This window comes from Arachis hypogaea, chromosome 4, assembly GCF_003086295.3.
Source record: "Arachis hypogaea cultivar Tifrunner chromosome 4, arahy.Tifrunner.gnm2.J5K5, whole genome shotgun sequence".
Lineage (NCBI taxonomy): Eukaryota > Viridiplantae > Streptophyta > Magnoliopsida > Fabales > Fabaceae > Arachis > Arachis hypogaea.
Genome location: NC_092039.1, coordinates 107924939 through 107934872, shown reverse-complemented (window position 1 = coordinate 107934872; position 9934 = coordinate 107924939). Strand labels below are relative to the sequence as shown.

The 9934-nt window shown below is 36.5% G+C and overlaps 1 pseudogene; it reads right to left on the bottom strand.

Annotated features, from left to right (window-relative positions):
• Nucleotides 1-370: 370 nt before the first annotated feature.
• On the bottom strand, nucleotides 371-7940 carry LOC112795139 (adenine/guanine permease AZG1-like; annotated as a pseudogene).
• Between the last annotated feature and the right edge of the window lie 1994 nt (nucleotides 7941-9934).

Genomic DNA, 9934 nt, shown 5'->3' with positions numbered 1-9934 from the left:
TATTAAATTATTTAAAGATTTTAGCTATTAAATTTAGGCAAAAATATTTGTATATAAGTGTTATTTCAATTTTTAATATTAATATTTAGAAGGTACATGTATCATTTCGTTTCATATTATACATTTATCTCCACCCTAATTGTCCACCTCTTATCTCATTTCATCTCGTCTCCGGAACTACTATTTAACACACGATCAAAAGAAACTACAATGCATGATTCTAATAAAATAAAGAAAATATACATATCCAAAGTTGTACATTCTCATAAATATTCCACCTAGTTACTAAATCCTACACCACCTCAAGTGCTTTACCATGCCATTTTCTTGGTTATCATCAACAACATGATGATTCTCATTATTATTTGCATCAGACATTCCCTTCAAATTTTCTCATAACCACAAACGTCTCAAACGACTCCTCTCCCCACTCCCAAACATGCAACACAACGTAACTCCCAATTTCTCCTACTAACCCATACGCTATAGAATACATTAACGACATCAAAACTATCATCACGAATTTCGGTATAGCTTTTCTCATGTCATCCCACTTAATCTCCACCACACATCTCATCATCATCACTCCCACTAAGATCAACGGCGGCCCAACGGCCTAAGGTGGAATCAGAGCCAATAACGGTGTAAAAAAGAATGCAAACAAAAAATACCCAACCACAGTTAACGCTGTTAGCCCTGTCCATCTGCCTTTGCAAATCACCGTTGAGGACTCAATAAATGCAGTTACGGGAGAAGTACCCAAAAGTGAGCCCATAACAATTGAAGATGCATCAGCCATGAATGTAAAATATTGGCCTTCGAAATAACTGTTGAGATCAAGAAACCCCACGAATCTAGCCATTGAATATAAAGTGCCTGTTGTATCCAATATATCAACATATAAGAATGTGAACAGAGCCTCCCAAAATGTACCTTTATTCATACCCTCAAATCTTAACACACTAGCGGTCTTCTTAATCATGTTAACATCCACCACCTTCTTGAAGTATCGGTATACTTCGTCACTGTGTTTCGTGGCTGGAAACACCGTAAATGCAGTGTTTCTGAACTACGATATCACGGTGACAAAAAGATGTCTTATATCATTGCACTTTTAATTTTCTTCATGAGAAAACCACCAAAAGTAACTATGAAAGATTGTTTCGCTAATAAAAGTAACCATGAAAGATTATAACTCCTCAGATGTCCACAAAAATTTAATTTCGTGTAAAAAAATAACCAAACCTGGTGTAGCCTTAATAAAGTGGCTTACATGGACAATTTTTTTCATGATGGCACGTGTTGCAAGGCCTATGTGTATTTAGTACTATTTAGGGACAATATGAACCTTAATTCTTTGATCTTCGTTGGAACCCAATCTTCGCAGAGTAAAACCATACCCGAGCACTATCCATTGTTTCGAGCTATTCCATAGTAAAAGAGAACCGTAAATTAATTTATTCCCATAGAATTTGAGCAATGTCAAGGAGAGAAGTAACTACAAGCGAAGGAAACAGATTTTGAGGAGCTTCATATTCAAAGATGAAGAAGAAGAAGAAAATTCTGAATGGAACTGTTGGAGTCTTCAACGGTTGCTAATCCTGGAAGATGTTCATTCGTTGCCCCTTTTTAAAGGTATCTAACATTATTTACTATAGTTAGACAAGTATAGGATTTCTCTGCATCTTTGATTTTTCAATTTTTTGCCTTCTATAGAGTCGAGATTGCAATTACTTTGTTTGGGTTGATGAAATTAATGGGGGATGGCAAAGTTTGGCAAGGTCTTTGATTAGAAGACTCAATAAGCATGAATGTGATGTTACTAATTAGGATGTGACAAATACTCTAGTAGACCACAGGGAGAGGAATGTTAACATAGCCATGAAGATTGGGAAGAATATTGAAAGTGAAATAAAAGCTATGAAAGTATGGCTTTTGTCTGTGTCTTTGGGATTGTTTATGCAGTTTACACTTTTTTGTTTGTAATGGTCATATACAAGTAATTGGAAAATTTGATTCCAAAGTTTATGCATAAAAAATAGTTTCGGTACAGGGTCTAAGCATTTTGTTCCAATGAAGAACAATGTAATTAATGTTTGAATAGAATGAAATATTTGCTATTAATTAAATTTTATTTTATCACTATTCTTAATAATTGTTAATTTTTTCCAACATTGATTAAGCCTTTTAAGTTGAATAATTAGTTACTCATAATAATATCAATATCAGAATATAATATGTACTAAAAAATCTGCATAATCATTCATAAGGTTTTTATCAAATATGAAAACAACCATAAGTATTCATAGGGTTCTTAGAAGCTACATCAATAACAGTTTGAATAGTGTATGTAGCATACAAAAATGACATCATAACTCAAAATAAAAATAGTTAAACATAAGTGATCCTGATCAGTAAAGTATTCAGGTAAATTACATAAACCCATATTCTAGAAAAACAAGATAATGATTGCTAATGATTGTTTTAGTTTGGTGTCGAATTGCTGCTCTCACTAGATAATCCATAGGTTGTGCCTTGCACAGTAGTAGATGTTCTATGTGGTCTGAATCCAGAAACTGATCATCTCGGTGTAAGGTGTGATGTTGGTATTGGCATAAACTATGCAAACCGGAAAGTTGTGCCTGCACTAGCTCCTTGCATTGTATATGGAAACACAGTGGGTGATCTAACAGATGCATTGGATGGCTACTGATGAGTGTTCAAAGTTGGAGCCTAATGTACAGGGGTCTGAGTGCTTGATGGTGGCGTAATGTTGGTGGCTTGTGATAGAGGAGGCCTCCTAGTGGATCTCTTTGTTGTCTTTATTTTTGTGGTTGATGGCCAAATTGGTGGTGGCACTTGCAGTGTAACCGGCATATTACGAGATGGATTCAATGTGGTAGTGGCCTATAAATTAAATTGATTATAAATGTAAGTAAATTTAATAACTCTAATATGTTTGAGCAATTAACAAATTTAGATTTTACCTGTGGTTGGGTTCTAACAGTCAGAGATGTCTCAGCTTCTGCAACTGTAGCATCTAAGGCTACCTCTGCCTCTGTAGCCTCCAAGGTTTCTTTCTGATACATTTCAGCCAATCTTTTATTATCCCCATCCTGCTCTACATTAGCAGGTGGTACTTGTTTTCACTTCTGTAAATCTTCCTTTTTAGCCTTGCAACTTCTAGAATTGTGCCCTTCTTGTATAATTATTGAGAATTCACAAACTAATCAGATAATTGATCACAATTGTACCAGTCAAAAACCAACTAAGCAATTATTCAATCAACATTACACAACCAATGCACAAGACAAATATTCATAAACAAATATCCCCAATAATTGTTGACAAACAATATTTCACAAATGTTCAAATAGTATTTGCATTTATTTGACTGTATTTCCTTTTTGTCCTATACAGGTCTAGGTTAACCTTGGGATTATCTCTAGTGGTGTCTCTCTTCTTAATGGGCCTCCCGATCGGATGTTTGTAATGAGGAGGCAAAATTGGTATAATGTCTAGCTGTTGCCAATACTCTTGACTAGGCACCGGCTGAACCAAAACTTGGTATGTTGCATTGTAAGAACTAATTGCTAGCCATGTGTATACAATTTCTTTAGCCTTCCTATTTTGATGTGCCAATGCTGCACATGTATGTTTGCAAGGTATGCTAGTGAGCTATCATAGTCTACATGTACAAATATGCTTTCCGAGATCAACACTTACCTTTATAGGCAAGCATTGAACCTCAAAGATATTCCCACCATTATCCCCTGTCTAGAATGGCGTCCAGCTACTACTCTCTTTCTTGTTTTTCTCCAATCTACTCTATTGTACTAGACAAAGCCTTCCATTGTATCCCCATAACTCTTTCTTGTTTTTCCCTAAATTTCTTACACTTTGAGTTGAATATTTTACTATTGTCATTGGTGATATTATCCACCTTTGGCCATTCACTGAAGTGGGGTCTTGACCATTATTTTGGTGGAATGCGACTCAGATATTCTCAAGCATGCAGGTTTAGTCTTTTAACTGCGGCCATGGCTGCTTGAAAGTCTTGGAGGGTTGTGCTTCTTGCACAAATCTAAACTCCACACTTGAGTTGTTTGCTTTTTCATTACTTTGTGAAGTTGTGTCATATATGCATGGCACTAAACCTGTGTCGTGCCCCGGACATAACATCCTCTAGAGCTGGAATAAGACCCTGAAAAAATGTAGAAACACTTTAAATATTGAGTTGAGACGTTTATATGCAAAAAATGTATAAATACTTGAAATGTTGTACCTTTTGTTGATCTGACATAAATGTTCAGTAGTTATTTCTCTTATCACCCAAATCTTCTTGCAAAAGCTCAAGAAACTATTTTCAGTTGTCCTTGATTTTCGAATCCGTAATAGTATATGCAATGGGATAAATATTTGCCTCTTGACTAACAGCAGTCAAGAGTTGTCCACCGTAGTATCTTCTCAAGAAGGTCCCATCCAAGTTAATAAATAGTCTGCATCCAGTCAGAAAGCCCCTTCCTATAAGCATCTAGACAAATATATATTCTTCTAAACAACACAGTTGAATTTGGCATTGGTGTGGTGCGTATAGTCACGGTGGAGCTTGGGTTGGTCTTCAAAATTTTTATGGCATATTCTCAAAGTCTTGCATATTGTGCTCTCTCGCTTCCTTCAATTCTTTCTTTTGTTTTTGCCATTGATCTATAAATTTTTCTTTCACTCAGCAAAACATCATACTCTTTCTTAAAGTAATTCTCATCCTCTCAAATATTCATTATTGGCTGCACTCTAATTTGCTGCTCCAATTTATCCACAACCCACTTACCATTAATAGACTTATTGTGAACAACTCTACAACAAGTATGATCATTCACAAATGTTTTCACTCTTGTACTATCCACTCTAGAAAAAAAATACTCCTCCTTAAGTTGATATTAAACTTTCTCACAACCTGCTTAAACTGCTCTAAAGATTCAAACTCCATCCCTACTTCAAGCCTAACTTGTCCAACAGGTACATCAGCATTACCTTGTGAAAAGACCTATGGTTGTTCCTCATATGAATCTGCACAGCTATGAAGATCCTAAGACTTATAATAATGTAATCCTGGTTTGGAGTCCGAATAATCTTCAAACTCATCTACTGGCACAAAATACTTGGAGCCTTGTTAGGATCTGGGTTCTAAATGAAGGTTTGTCTAATAGGTTTAGGTCTACTAGTGCTTTTTCTGTTCTGCTTCTTTGGCACTTCTCTTGCTTCGTGTTAAGATGGACCTTCATTGTGTTTAACATTTTGACTTGATGATGGTGGTGGTTAGGGCTGAGTGAGAGACTCAGAATCCTCTACATGATAGAATTTAGATTGGGATTCATTACAAGCTTGGAGTATATATTGTGTCAGTATCTCTAGTGGTGTTGTTGGGACATCATAAAAAGGTCGAGAACTATAACAATGTTGTGAATTATAACAGTGTTGTGAATTTAAGGTATTTGTGGCTTGTTGTGTTTGGAGGTGGTGTATGGGTTTATCTATTTGTATGGGATTACTAGGCTGTCTTGTGGTTATGGTGAGTTGGCTAAGAAAATGTATGCCTTGTGATAATGATGTCCTTGCTTGTGTATTGAACTGAGTGTTGGATTGCATATTATAGGCTGCTAATTGAGCTGGCTACTGGGCCTAGTACTGACTGTGTGGTGGATTGGGCTTTAGGATGATCAGTTATTTTGGTCATCTTAGTAACCTTTTTTAGGAGTTGGAGTCTTCCTTGCACAACTCTTTACTCTCACCTTGGAAGGAGAGACAACATTAGCACCATCCTCTTTAACAACTTATGACAAGCTTATCAGGTGCTCAGTGTATACACAAATCCCATTATCATTCCTTAATTCAGCTTCATACATCTTTATTATGTCCTTATCACTCCTCAATAACTTCAAACCACCATTAAGCTCCATTCCAGACACTAACCAATAGCATTCACTGATCATGGTGTATCCTATATCTCTAAGGAGGTCATTGATAAAAAACCTATTAAGAGTATCAACATTGACCCTTCGAGTTTTATATTTTTTACTATCTAAATATAGAGTTCTTTCATCTTTTGTTCTCTCAAATTTTTCTCTGTGATATATCTCCAGAGTGATATATATTATAGCCATTTGTGTAAAAGAATAACAAGAAATGGATATTAACTACGTCACTCATTCTCAGATTTGTCTAAAAAAATGTTTAATAACATTGATTGGATGATGATTAATTTCAACAAATGAGACAAAAGACCTATCATACTTATAATCAATATTAAAATCTAATTATAAACAATGATGTCATATTTATACTCAAACTTAGTTACCTAAATCAAACTTAAAAATCCAATTAAAATCAAACATTCTCATATTGATATCAAACTTCTAAACTTAAAATGAAACTAAAAAATCACTGCATTGACTAGCCTCTTTTACAATTGAATTTCTAACCTAGTCTTATATTTGTTAGCACAATTATGATATATAATAATTTATTATACATAATAAACAGACTCATATATAGACTAAAATAATATGAATAACTTTGTATTTAAGGGCACTATCACATCTTTAATGGAACAATTTAACGAGATAGAGCCTGAAGGGTAGGAACTTCAAAAAAAGGCTTACTTCAAAGATATTTATTCACTAAATAAATATCCAACCAATTAGTGTAATACACTTGTAGGTCTATACATTCAATTCCTAAATATGAACCATCTAAAATGAATATGACGAATCAATCAATACACACCCTAATACACCAAAAATAAGAAAATGTTGTGTTCCCAATATAAAAAATTATACAGCTTAAATAGAGGGACAAAAATATAATGAAGTGATTGCAAAATGAAATTCTATTGTAAATAAATACAACAAATGAACTAATTTTTTCACTTTAAACGAAGAACTCTTATAACTATAAGGTTATAGTCATCGAATCACTTAGTTTATGAAAGTATTGCCTCTTAAAGCCTTCGAGTGTGACAGAGCTCACCTCTGAACATGGTCCGTTAGAAAAGTAGCAACCTCCCTCTCCAATGTCATCGTAGGAATATAATCACAAAACAATGGGGTACGTTAAAGAAGAAGAAGATGAAAAATTTCTCTATTATGGCATAGTTGATTTCACGCTCAAAATGGGGTGGGTGACATTTTCTATTCGTCATCTAATTTTAATTTGAAGGAGTAAGTAATTTTTTTAATTAAGTAAGTTAACTAAATAAATACAATTTTCAGAAAAAAAAAAGTTTAATCCATCTAAAAAATTCTTTTGCCATGTTGTTATGGATGTGGACATCTTACATAGCTTAACAATACCCTTTTAACGTTTGGTCAGCGAAACAATCTTTCATGGTTACTTTTGGTGGTTTAGTCTTTTCTTTATCATGCAATAATCTATGATAATGGAACCAAGCCAGCCTAGCCATAATGTTGGGTTTTCCATTCGATTCTTCAAGCATAGTATGTTATCAGAGACAGCGCCATGTGGTATTATTAGACTAACAGTTCCATTGATGACGTTATGACGGGAGATAACGCCGTTAAGTCTGATCTTGAACATCCACCAAGGGTTATTAAAGTTGATGGGTTGAACCTAATAAGTTCAATGCCTTCATTATTTTGGAGCCCAATGAAGGCCAAGAAAAGCCCAATTCCCAGAGAAGAAGAGATCCGAACAGGCTTGGGAACAAACTTGACAGGTTTGGTGCAAAATCCACCCACGTGGTGTAACCCGGGTTGGCGGAATTTACATGTCGGGTCGGGTTGCACGAACCGGTGGATTGGACCAGTGTATTTAGTTAAAGGGATGGTTGGTTCGAAGCAAAGAAAAATGCAGTCGAAGATATCACTGGTGGCACCGGAGTCAACAGTGATGCTGGTATTAACAGCAAGGATGTAAGCCATGGCGACGAATATGGCGGTGCCGACACGAAGTTCGGTAGTGAAACTAGTGTTACGCTATATTAGCTTGAGATACTTTCGAACTCTACTCTAAACTACCAAAGAATTGAGACGAGCTAAGAGTGAGAATTTCAAATTTAAGATTTGGTAACTCTCAAATTCAAGTTCCATATTTTGTGGCACCAATTAGAGTTTTTGTATTTGCAAAGAATGAAATGCGTACTATTGTGTTAAGAGTGCATGAAAGTGAAGAAGAGAAGGATTTGGGATTTGGTTGAGAAGTGGAAGAGCATTGAGAATCAATATATGAAGGTCGGTGTTACGTGTGAGGGATGTATATTATTGTCATCTAGTTATATGTAGCTGCTATCATTTTAATAAAGAAGAAACGCAAAAAAGTTACCCCCGTCTTTGAAGCCCGACGCGTGTGTCCAAAAAACACTCGATAAGCTCATCGCAAGAAAAGACATCAATTTCAATTTTTTGTTCCGCTCCTCATGAAAAAAGGAAAAAACCTCTTCTGTTCTGGAAGGTCATCGTCGAAGCTCTTTATCCAGTGGATTGAAGGAGGCCATCATTGTAGCAATCCCAAAACCAGCCTTCAGCAGAAGAGCACAAAAATGGAAGATTCTCATTGGATGATTAGGGTAAACAATGGATTAAGAATTTATTGTGCCTAATAGATAATAGGAGATGAATTAAGAATCTTTCCCCCAAATTTTAAGGTATCATTTTATCCATCATTTTTAGGGCATGTTAGATCCTCAACGATCCCAAAAGGATGGAATTAACCACTGATACTTTGCTCTGATTGGTTGAGTGGGCTTTAAACCCGGATCATTTGATTGGAGGATGTTGCTGATTAGTTTCATTTTCTGGAATGTGGAGTAAAATAGAACGCCGATGCTACTTCCTAGGGCCAGTAACACCTTTTTTACTAGGAGATCTCCGAGATGCAGGGTGATTACGACCGGGTCGTCTAGATTTGCCACATTAGTGTTGTGGTCGGCTGTCTGGAATTTTATCTGCGAAAACTGCGGAAGTGTCTGTTGTTGAGTTTGATTGGCTTCTATGGAAAGCATGGCTCGGTAAGATTGCTTTCTTGCCGAGCTTGTGGTTCCTCCACCTGTAAAACCTCTGGAAATACAGTTAATGATACGCCTTGGTTTATCGGGATGGCTGGTGTCTGGCCGATCTTTATCTCGGCCATGCTGTGTCGCTAAGTTTTGTTCACCAGAGGAATTTGTTCGTGGCTGTATGTGGCCGCCGATGTACTTGTTCAGATGACCTTGCCGAACTAATCGCTCCAGAAGGTCTTTGGCGATGACACACTCGTCGGTAGTGTGGCCGTGCTTTTGGTGGAAGGAGCAGTATTTTGATCTGTCCGTGCCTTTTGAATCTGGGTAACTGCCGGCTTTTCTTGGTGGTTTGATAAGCTTCAAATTCATGATCTCCTTAATGATATCTTCGCGCTTGGTGTTGAATTGAGTGTAAGACTCATATCGCGAAGCTGGTTTGGAGTCCTTCCTATTGTCTCGCGTTCTGTTGTTGTTTCGGTAGTGTAGTTTTTCTGTTTTCCGAGCTTGTCGGAGTTCTTCGATGTCGATCTGACCTTTGGCCTTTTTCACGGAACTTGGCCATAGTCTTAGGTTTGGCTATGGCAATAGTTTCCTGGAATTTTCTTGATCGTAGTCCGCTTTTTATTGCGTGCAGTTTCACCTCGAGGTGGAGGTCGGTATACTCATGGCTATCTTTGTGAAGTGCATCATGTAGTCCCTGAGGCTTTCGTGTTGGCCTTGCTTGATTGTGTTCAGGTAGTCAGAGTCGTGTAGGTAGATGGCCGATCTAGCAAAGTGTTCCTCGAAGGGCTTTGATATGTCTCGAAATCGGGAAATAGAACCTGCAGGCAAAGAACAAAACCAATCAAGTGCAGGACCGTCTAAGTAAGATGGAAAGCAACAACATAAAACTTTATCAGATACACTATTTACTATAAT